The following is a 12043-nucleotide window of genomic DNA, read 5'->3' on the forward strand; positions in this document are numbered from 1 at the left end:
CCATGGACACCACACCAGGGCCTGTGCTGCTGGCTGAGGCCATCTACACCACACCAGGACTTGTGCTGCTGGCTGAGGCCAACTACACCCCACCAGGGCATGTGGCTCTGTCTGAGGCCATCTACACCACACCAGGGCCAGTGCTTCTGGCTGAGGCCATGGAGAGCACAACAGGACCTGTGCTGCTGGCTGAGCTATGGACACCACACCAGGGCCTGTGCTGCTTGCTGTGGGCCTGTAGCTCTGGCGTAGGCCATGAACACCACAACAGGGTCTGCGACTCTGGCTGAGGCAATCTACAACACACCAAGGCCTGTGCTTCCGGATGTGGACCTGTGCAGCCAGCTTAGGCCACCTACACAACACCAAGGCCTGTGGCTCTGGCTGAGGCCATGGACAGCTCACCAGGGCCTGTGGCTTTGTCTGAGGCCATGTACACCACACCACGGCCTGTGGCTCTGGATGAGGCCGTCTACAACACACCAAGGACTGTGCTGCTGGATGAGGCAATGTTCATCACACCAGGTCCTGTGCTGCTGGCTGAGGCTATGGACACCACACCAGGGCCTGTGGTGCTGGCTGAGGCCAACTACACCAAACAAGGGCCTGTGGCTCTATCTGAGGCCATCTACACCACACCAGGGCCACTGCTTCTGGCTGAGGCCATGGACACCACACCAGGGCCTGTGCTGCTGGCTGAGGCCATCTACACCACACCAGGACCTGTGCTGCTGGCTGAGGCCAACTACACCCCACCAGGGCATGTGGCTCTGTCTGAGGCCATATACACCACACCAGGGCCAGTGCTTCTGGCTGAGGCCATGGACACCACACCAGGCACTGTACTGCTGGCTTTGGACCTGTGCAGCCAGCTTAGGCCACCTACATCACACCATGGCCTGTGGCTCTGGCTGAAGCAGTTTACATCACACCAGGGCCTGTGCTACTGGCTGAGGCCATGTACACCACACAGGGCCTGTGCTGCTGGCTGAGGCAACCTACACCACAACAGGGCCTGTGGCTCCTGATGAGGCCGTCTACAACACACCGAGGGCCTGTGTCTCTGGATGAGACCATCTACACCACAACAGGGCCTGTGCCTCTAGCTAGGGCCATGTACACCACACCAGGGCCTGTGCTGCTGGCGGTGGACCTGTGCAGCCAGCTTAGGCCACCTACACCACACCAGGGCCTGTGCTGCTGGCTGAGGCCAAGGACACCACACCAAGGCCTGTGCTGCTGGCTGAGGCTATGGAGACCACCCCAGAGCCTTTGGCTCTGGCTGAGGCCATGTACACCACACAGGGCCTGTGGCTCTGGATGAGGCCGTCTACAACACACCAGGGCCTGTGGCTCTGTCTGAGGCCATCTACACCACACAGGACCTGTGCTGCTAGCTGAGGCTATGGACACCACACCAGGGCCTGTGCTGCTGGCTAAGGCTATGGACACCAGCCCAGGGCCTTTGGCTCTGGATGAGGCCATGTTCATCACCCCAGGGCCTGTGCTGCTGTCTGAGGCAACCTAAACCACACCATGGTCCTGTGGCTCTGGAAGAGGCCGTCTACAACACACCAAGGGCTGTGCTGCTGGATGAGGCCATGTTCATCACCCCCGGGCCTCTGCTGCTGGCTGAGGCCACCTACACCACAGTAGGACCTGTGCTGCTGGATGAGGCTATGGACACCACACCAGGGCCTGTGGCTGTGGCTGACGTCAGCTACACCACACCAGGGCCTGTGCTTCTGGCTGACGCCAACTACACCAAACCAGGGACTGTGCTTTTGGCTGTGGACCTGTGCAGCCGGTTTAGGCCACCTAAACCGAACCAGGGCTTGAGGCTCTGGCTGAGGCCGTCTACATCACACCAGGACCTGTGCTACTGGCTGAGGCCATGGACACCTCACCAGGGCCTGTGGCTTTGTCTGAGGCCATGTACACCACACCAGGGCCTGTGGCTCTGGCTGAGGCCGTCTACAACACACCAAGGACTGTGCTGCTGGATGAGGCAATGTTCATCACACCAGGTCCTGTGCTGCTGGCTGAAGCCACCTACACCACACAGGACCTGTGCTGCTGGCTGAGGCTATGTACACCACACCAGGGCCTGTGCTTCTGGCTGAGGCCAACTACACCACACCAGGGCCTGTGCTTCTGGCTGAGGCCAATTAAACCACACCAGGGCCTGTGCTTCTGGCTGTGGAACTGTGCAGCCAGCTTAGGCCACCTACACCAAACCAGGGCCTGAGGCTCTGGCTGAGGCCGTCTACATCACACCAGGGCCAGTGCTTCTTGCTGAGGCCATGGACACCACACCAGGGCTTTTGCTACTGGCTGAGGCAAACTACACCACACAGGACCAGTGCAGCCGGCTTTGGCCACCAACACCACACCAGGGCCTGTGCTGCTGGTTGAGGCATACTACACCACAAAGGGGCTGTGGATCTGTCTGAGGCCATCTACTTCCAACCAGGGCTAGTCCTTCTGGCTGAGGCCATGGACACCACACCAGGGCCTGTGCTGCTGGCTGAGGCCAACTACACCACACCAGGGCCTGTGGCTCTGGCTGAGGCCATCTACACCACACAGGACCTGTGCTGGTGGCTGAGTATATGGACACCACACCAGGGCCTGTGCTGCTGGCTGAGGCCAGCTACACCACACATGGGCCTGTGTCTCTGGCTGAGACCATCTACACCACACCAGGGCCTGTGCCTCTAACTGAGGCCATGTACACCACACCAGGGCTTGTGCTGCTGGCTGTGGACCTGTGCAGCCAGCTTAGGCTACCAACACCACACCAGGGCCTTTGCTACTGGCTGAGGCCATGGACACCACACCAAGGCCTGTGCTGCTGGCTGAGGCTATGGACACCACACCAGTGCCTGTGGCTACTGGCTGAGGCCATGTAAACCACGGCCGGGCTTTGATGCTGGCTGAGGCCAACTACACCACAGCAGGACCTGTGGCTCTGGCTGAGGCCATCTACATCACACCAGGGCCAGTGCTTCTGGCTGAGGCCATGGACACCACACCAGGGCCTGTGCTGCTGGCTGAGGCCATCTACACCACACCAGGACTTGTGCTGCTGGCTGAGGCCAACTACACCCCACCAGGGCATGTGGCTCTGTCTGAGGCCATCTACACCACACCAGGGCCAGTGCTTCTGGCTGAGGCCATGGAGAGCACAACAGGACCTGTGCTGCTGGCTGAGCTATGGACACCACACCAGGGCCTGTGCTGCTTGCTGTGGGCCTGTAGCTCTGGCGTAGGCCATGAACACCACAACAGGGTCTGCGACTCTGGCTGAGGCAATCTACAACACACCAAGGCCTGTGCTTCCGGATGTGGACCTGTGCAGCCAGCTTAGGCCACCTACACAACACCAAGGCCTGTGGCTCTGGCTGAGGCCATGGACAGCTCACCAGGGCCTGTGGCTTTGTCTGAGGCCATGTACACCACACCACGGCCTGTGGCTCTGGATGAGGCCGTCTACAACACACCAAGGACTGTGCTGCTGGATGAGGCAATGTTCATCACACCAGGTCCTGTGCTGCTGGCTGAGGCTATGGACACCACACCAGGGCCTGTGGTGCTGGCTGAGGCCAACTACACCAAACAAGGGCCTGTGGCTCTATCTGAGGCCATCTACACCACACCAGGGCCACTGCTTCTGGCTGAGGCCATGGACACCACACCAGGGCCTGTGCTGCTGGCTGAGGCCATCTACACCACACCAGGACCTGTGCTGCTGGCTGAGGCCAACTACACCCCACCAGGGCATGTGGCTCTGTCTGAGGCCATCTACACCACACCAGGGCCAGTGCTTCTGGCTGAGGCCATGGACACCACACCAGGCACTGTACTGCTGGCTTTGGACCTGTGCAGCCAGCTTAGGCCACCTACATCACACCATGGCCTGTGGCTCTGGCTGAAGCAGTTTACATCACACCAGGGCCTGTGCTACTGGCTGAGGCCATGTACACCACACAGGGCCTGTGCTGCTGGCTGAGGCAACCTACACCACAACAGGGCCTGTGGCTCCTGATGAGGCCGTCTACAACACACCGAGGGCCTGTGTCTCTGGATGAGACCATCTACACCACAACAGGGCCTGTGCCTCTAGCTAGGGCCATGTACACCACACCAGGGCCTGTGCTGCTGGCGGTGGACCTGTGCAGCCAGCTTAGGCCACCTACACCACACCAGGGCCTGTGCTGCTGGCTGAGGCCAAGGACACCACACCAAGGCCTGTGCTGCTGGCTGAGGCTATGGAGACCACCCCAGAGCCTTTGGCTCTGGCTGAGGCCATGTACACCACACAGGGCCTGTGGCTCTGGATGAGGCCGTCTACAACACACCAGGGCCTGTGGCTCTGTCTGAGGCCATCTACACCACACAGGACCTGTGCTGCTAGCTGAGGCTATGGACACCACACCAGGGCCTGTGCTGCTGGCTAAGGCTATGGACACCAGCCCAGGGCCTTTGGCTCTGGATGAGGCCATGTTCATCACCCCAGGGCCTGTGCTGCTGTCTGAGGCAACCTAAACCACACCATGGTCCTGTGGCTCTGGAAGAGGCCGTCTACAACACACCAAGGGCTGTGCTGCTGGATGAGGCCATGTTCATCACCCCCGGGCCTCTGCTGCTGGCTGAGGCCACCTACACCACAGTAGGACCTGTGCTGCTGGATGAGGCTATGGACACCACACCAGGGCCTGTGGCTGTGGCTGACGTCAGCTACACCACACCAGGGCCTGTGCTTCTGGCTGACGCCAACTACACCAAACCAGGGACTGTGCTTTTGGCTGTGGACCTGTGCAGCCGGTTTAGGCCACCTAAACCGAACCAGGGCTTGAGGCTCTGGCTGAGGCCGTCTACATCACACCAGGACCTGTGCTACTGGCTGAGGCCATGGACACCTCACCAGGGCCTGTGGCTTTGTCTGAGGCCATGTACACCACACCAGGGCCTGTGGCTCTGGCTGAGGCCGTCTACAACACACCAAGGACTGTGCTGCTGGATGAGGCAATGTTCATCACACCAGGTCCTGTGCTGCTGGCTGAAGCCACCTACACCACACAGGACCTGTGCTGCTGGCTGAGGCTATGTACACCACACCAGGGCCTGTGCTTCTGGCTGAGGCCAACTACACCACACCAGGGCCTGTGCTTCTGGCTGAGGCCAATTAAACCACACCAGGGCCTGTGCTTCTGGCTGTGGAACTGTGCAGCCAGCTTAGGCCACCTACACCAAACCAGGGCCTGAGGCTCTGGCTGAGGCCGTCTACATCACACCAGGGCCAGTGCTTCTTGCTGAGGCCATGGACACCACACCAGGGCTTTTGCTACTGGCTGAGGCAAACTACACCACACAGGACCAGTGCAGCCGGCTTTGGCCACCAACACCACACCAGGGCCTGTGCTGCTGGTTGAGGCATACTACACCACAAAGGGGCTGTGGATCTGTCTGAGGCCATCTACTTCCAACCAGGGCTAGTCCTTCTGGCTGAGGCCATGGACACCACACCAGGGCCTGTGCTGCTGGCTGAGGCCAACTACACCACACCAGGGCCTGTGGCTCTGGCTGAGGCCATCTACACCACACAGGACCTGTGCTGGTGGCTGAGTATATGGACACCACACCAGGGCCTGTGCTGCTGGCTGAGGCCAGCTACACCACACATGGGCCTGTGTCTCTGGCTGAGACCATCTACACCACACCAGGGCCTGTGCCTCTAACTGAGGCCATGTACACCACACCAGGGCTTGTGCTGCTGGCTGTGGACCTGTGCAGCCAGCTTAGGCTACCAACACCACACCAGGGCCTTTGCTACTGGCTGAGGCCATGGACACCACACCAAGGCCTGTGCTGCTGGCTGAGGCTATGGACACCACACCAGTGCCTGTGGCTCTGGCTGAGGCCAACTACACCACCCAAGGGCCTGTGGCTCTGGCTGAGACCATCTACACCACACCATGGCCTGTGACTCTAGATGAGGACATGTACACCACACCAGGGCCTGTGCTGCTGGCTGTGGACCTGTGCAGCAAGCTAGGCCACCTACACCACACCATGGGCTGTGGCTCTGGCTGAGCCCGTCTACATCACACCAGGGCCTGTGCTACTGGCTGAGGCCATGGACACCACACCAAGGCCTGTGCTGCTGGCTGAGGCAATGTACAGCACACTGAGCCTGTGGCTCTGGATGAGGCCGTCTACAACACACCAAGGGCTGTGCTGCTGGGTGAGGCCATGTTCATCACCCCGGGGCCTGTGCTACTGGCTGACTCAAACTACATCACACAGGACCTGTGCAGCCGGCTTAGGCCACCTAGACCACACCAGGGCCTTTGGCTCTGGCTGAGGCAACTACACCACAACTGGGCCTGTGGTGCTGGAATCGGCCATCTACAACACACCAAGGGCTGTGCTGCTGGATGAGGCTATGGACACCACACCAGGGCCTGTGGCTCTGGCTGACGTCAGCTACACCACACCAGGGCCTGTGCTTCTGGCTGAGGCCAACTTCACCACACCAGGACCTGTGCTGCTGGCTGAGGCCAACTACACCCCACCAGGGCATGTGGCTCTGTCTGAGGCCATCTACACCACACCAGGGCCAGTGCTTCTGGCTGAGGCCATGGACACCACACCAGGCACTGTACTGCTGGCTTTGGACCTGTGCAGCCAGCTTAGGCCACCTACACCACACCATGGCCTGTGGCTCTGGCTGAAGCAGTTTACATCACACCAGGGCCTGTGCTACTGGCTGAGGCCATGTACACCACACAGGGCCTGTGCTGCTGGCTGAGGCAACCTACACCACAACAGGGCCTGTGGCTCCTGATGAGGCCGTCTACAACACACCGAGGGCCTGTGTCTCTGGATGAGACCATCTACACCACAACAGGGCCTGTGCCTCTAGCTAAGGCCATGTACACCACACCAGGGCCTGTGCTGCTGGCGGTGGACCTGTGCAGCCAGCTTAGGCCACCTACACCACACCAGGGACTGTGCTGCTGGCTGAGGCCAAGGACACCACACCAAGGCCTGTGCTGCTGGCTGAGGCTATGGAGACCACCCCAGAGCCTTTGGCTCTGGCTGAGGCCATGTACACCACACAGGGCCTGTGGCTCTGGATGAGGCCGTCTACAACACACCAGGGCCTGTGGCTCTGTCTGAGGCCATCTACACCACACAGGACCTGTGCTGCTGGCTGAGGCTATGGACACCACACCAAGGGCTGTGCTGCTGGCTAAGGCTATGGACACCAGCCCAGGGCCTTTGGCTCTGGATGAGGCCATGTTCATCACCCCAGGGCCTGTGCTGCTGTCTGAGGCAACCTACACCACACCATGGTCCTGTGGCTCTGGAAGAGGCCGTCTACAACACACCAAGGGCTGTGCTGCTGGATGAGGCCATGTTCATCACCCCCGGGCCTCTGCTGCTGGCTGAGGCCACCTACACCACAGTAGGACCTGTGCTGCTGGATGAGGCTATGGACACCACACCAGGGCCTGTGGCTGTGGCTGACGTCAGCTACACCACACCAGGGCCTGTGCTTCTGGCTGACGCCAACTACACCAAACCAGGGCCTGTGCTTTTGGCTGTGGACCTGTGCAGCCGGTTTAGGCCACCTAAACCGAACCAGGGCTTGAGGCTCTGGCTGAGGCCGTCTACATCACACCAGGACCTGTGCTACTGGCTGAGGCCATGGACACCTCACCAGGGCCTGTGGCTTTGTCTGAGGCCATGTACACCACACCAGGGCCTGTGGCTCTGGCTGAGGCCGTCTACAACACACCAAGGACTGTGCTGCTGGATGAGGCAATGTTCATCACACCAGGTCCTGTGCTTCTGGCTGAAGCCACCTACACCACACAGGACCTGTGCTGCTGGCTGAGGCTATGTACACCACACCAGGGCCTGTGCTTCTGGCTGAGGCCAACTACACCACACCAGGGCCTGTGCTTCTGGCTGAGGCCAATTAAACCACACCAGGGCCTGTGCTTCTGGCTGTGGAACTGTGCAGCCAGCTTAGGCCACCTACACCAAACCAGGGCCTGTGCTGCTGGTTGAGGCATACTACACCACAAAAGGGGCTGTGGATCTGTCTGAGGCCATCTACTTCCAACCAGGGCTAGTGCTTCTGGCTGAGGCCATGGACACCACACCAGGGCCTGTGCTGCTGGCTGAGGCCAACTACACCACACCAGGGCCTGTGGCTCTGGCTGAGGCCATCTACACCACACAGGACCTGTGCTGCTGGCTGAGTATATGGACACCACACCAGGGCCTGTGCTGCTGGCTGAGGCCAACTACAAAACACATGGGCCTGTGTCTCTGGCTGAGACCATCTACACCACACCAGGCCCTGTGCCTCTAACTGAGGCCATGTACACCACACCAGGGCTTGTGCTGCTGGCTGTGGACCTGTGCAGCCAGCTTAGGCTACCTACACCACACCAGGGCCTGTGCTTCTTGCTGAGGCCATGGACACCTCACCAGGGCCTGTGGCTTTGTCTGAGGCCATGTACACCACACCAGGGCCTGTGGCTCTGGCTGAGGCCGTCTACAACACACCAAGAACTGTGCTGCTGGATGAGGCAATGTTCATCACACCAGGTCCTGTGCTTCTGGCTGAGGCCACCTACACCACACAGGACCTGTGCTGCTGGCTGAGGCTATAGACACCACACCAGGGCCTTTGTTGCTGGCTGAGGCCAACTACACCACACAAGGGCCTGAGGCTCTGGCTGAGACCATCTACACCACACCATGGCCTGTGACTCTAGATGAGGCCATGTACACCACACCAGGGCCTGTGCTGCTGGCTGTGGACCTGTGCAGCCAGTTTAGGCCACCTACACCATACCAGGGCCTGACGCTCTGGCTGAGGCCATGTACACCACACCAGGGCCTGTGCTTCTTGCTGAGGCCATGGACACCACATCAGGGCCTGTGCTACTGGCTGAGGCAAACTACACCACACAGGACTTGTGCAGCCGGCTTAGGCCACCTACACCACACCAGGGCCTGTGCAGCAGCACACACCAGGGCCTGTGCTTCTGGCTGAGGCCAACTACACCACACCAGGGCCTGTGCTGCTGGTTGAGGCCAAGTACACCACACAAGGGCTTGTGTCTCTGGCTGAGACCATCTACACCACACCAGGGCCTGTGCCTCTAGCTGAGGCAATGTACACCACACCAGGGCTTGTGCTGCTCGCTGTGGACCTGTGCAGCCAGCTTAGGCAACCTACACCACACCAGGGCCTGTGCTACTGGCTGAGGCCATGGACACCACACCAAGGCCTGTGCTGCTGGCTGAGGCTATGGACACCACACCAGTGCCTGTGGCTACTGGCTGAGGCCATGTAAACCACCGCCGGGCTTTGATGCTGGCTGAGGCCAACTACACCACAGCAGGACCTGTGGCTCTGGCTGAGGCCATCTACATCACACCAGGGCCAGTGCTTCTGGCTGAGGCCATGGACACCACACCAGGGCCTGTGCTGCTGGCTGAGGCCATCTACACCACACCAGGACCTGTGCTGCTGGCTGAGGCCAACTACACCCCACCAGGGCATGTGGCTCTGTCTGAGGCCATCTACACCACACCAGGGCCAGTGCTTCTGGCTGAGGCCATGGAGAGCACAACAGGACCTGTGCTGCTGGCTGAGCTATGGACACCACACCAGGGCCTGTGCTGCTTGCTGTGGGCCTGTAGCTCTGGCGTAGGCCATGAACACCACAACAGGGTCTGCGACTCTGGCTGAGGCAATCTACAACACACCAAGGCCTGTGCTTCCGGATGTGGACCTGTGCAGCCAGCTTAGGCCACCTACACAACACCAAGGCCTGTGGCTCTGGCTGAGGCCATGGACAGCTCACCAGGGCCTGTGGCTTTGTCTGAGGCCATGTACACCACACCACGGCCTGTGGCTCTGGATGAGGCCGTCTACAACACACCAAGGACTGTGCTGCTGGATGAGGCAATGTTCATCACACCAGGTCCTGTGCTGCTGGCTGAGGCTATGGACACCACACCAGGGCCTGTGGTGCTGGCTGAGGCCAACTACACCAAACAAGGGCCTGTGGCTCTATCTGAGGCCATCTACACCACACCAGGGCCACTGCTTCTGGCTGAGGCCATGGACACCACACCAGGGCCTGTGCTGCTGGCTGAGGCCATCTACACCACACCAGGACCTGTGCTGCTGCCTGAGGCCAACTACACCCCACCAGGGCATGTGGCTCTGTCTGAGGCCATCTACACCACACCAGGGCCAGTGCTTCTGGCTGAGGCCATGGACACCACACCAGGCACTGTACTGCTGGCTTTGGACCTGTGCAGCCAGCTTAGGCCACCTACATCACACCATGGCCTGTGGCTCTGGCTGAAGCAGTTTACATCACACCAGGGCCTGTGCTACTGGCTGAGGCCATGTACACCACACAGGGCCTGTGCTGCTGGCTGAGGCAACCTACACCACAACAGGGCCTGTGGCTCCTGATGAGGCCGTCTACAACACACCGAGGGCCTGTGTCTCTGGATGAGACCATCTACACCACAACAGGGCCTGTGCCTCTAGCTAGGGCCATGTACACCACACCAGGGCCTGTGCTGCTGGCGGTGGACCTGTGCAGCCAGCTTAGGCCACCTACACCACACCAGGGCCTGTGCTGCTGGCTGAGGCCAAGGACACCACACCAAGGCCTGTGCTGCTGGCTGAGGCTATGGAGACCACCCCAGAGCCTTTGGCTCTGGCTGAGGCCATGTACACCACACAGGGCCTGTGGCTCTGGATGAGGCCGTCTACAACACACCAGGGCCTGTGGCTCTGTCTGAGGCCATCTACACCACACAGGACCTGTGCTGCTAGCTGAGGCTATGGACACCACACCAGGGCCTGTGCTGCTGGCTAAGGCTATGGACACCAGCCCAGGGCCTTTGGCTCTGGATGAGGCCATGTTCATCACCCCAGGGCCTGTGCTGCTGTCTGAGGCAACCTACACCACACCATGGTCCTGTGGCTCTGGAAGAGGCCGTCTACAACACACCAAGGGCTGTGCTGCTGGATGAGGCCATGTTCATCACCCCCGGGCCTCTGCTGCTGGCTGAGGCCACCTACACCACAGTAGGACCTGTGCTGCTGGATGAGGCTATGGACACCACACCAGGGCCTGTGGCTGTGGCTGACGTCAGCTACACCACACCAGGGCCTGTGCTTCTGGCTGACGCCAACTACACCAAACCAGGGCCTGTGCTTTTGGCTGTGGACCTGTGCAGCCGGTTTAGGCCACCTAAACCGAACCAGGGCTTGAGGCTCTGGCTGAGGCCGTCTACATCACACCAGGACCTGTGCTACTGGCTGAGGCCATGGACACCTCACCAGGGCCTGTGGCTTTGTCTGAGGCCATGTACACCACACCAGGGCCTGTGGCTCTGGCTGAGGCCGTCTACAACACACCAAGGACTGTGCTGCTGGATGAGGCAATGTTCATCACACCAGGTCCTGTGCTTCTGGCTGAAGCCACCTACACCACACAGGACCTGTGCTGCTGGCTGAGGCTATGTACACCACACCAGGGCCTGTGCTTCTGGCTGAGGCCAACTACACCACACCAGGGCCTGTGCTTCTGGCTGAGGCCAATTAAACCACACCAGGGCCTGTGCTTCTGGCTGTGGAACTGTGCAGCCAGCTTAGGGCACCTACACCAAACCAGGGCCTGAGGCTTCTGGCTGAGGCCGTCTACACCACACCAGGGCCAGTGCATCTTGCTGAGGCCATGGACACCACACCAGGGCCGTTGCTACTGGCTGAGGCAAACTACACCACACAGGACCAGTGCAGCCGGCTTAGACCACCAACACCACACCAGGGCCTGTGCTGCTTGTTGAGGACAACTACACCACATCAGGGCCTGTGGATCTGTCTGAGGCCATCTACTTCCAACCAGGGCTAGTGCTTCTGGCTGAGGCCATGGACACCACACCAGGGCCTGTGCTGCTGGCTGAGGCCAACTACACCACACCA

This window comes from Pelmatolapia mariae, linkage group LG6, assembly GCF_036321145.2.
Source record: "Pelmatolapia mariae isolate MD_Pm_ZW linkage group LG6, Pm_UMD_F_2, whole genome shotgun sequence".
NCBI classification, from domain to species: Eukaryota; Metazoa; Chordata; class Actinopteri; order Cichliformes; family Cichlidae; genus Pelmatolapia; species Pelmatolapia mariae.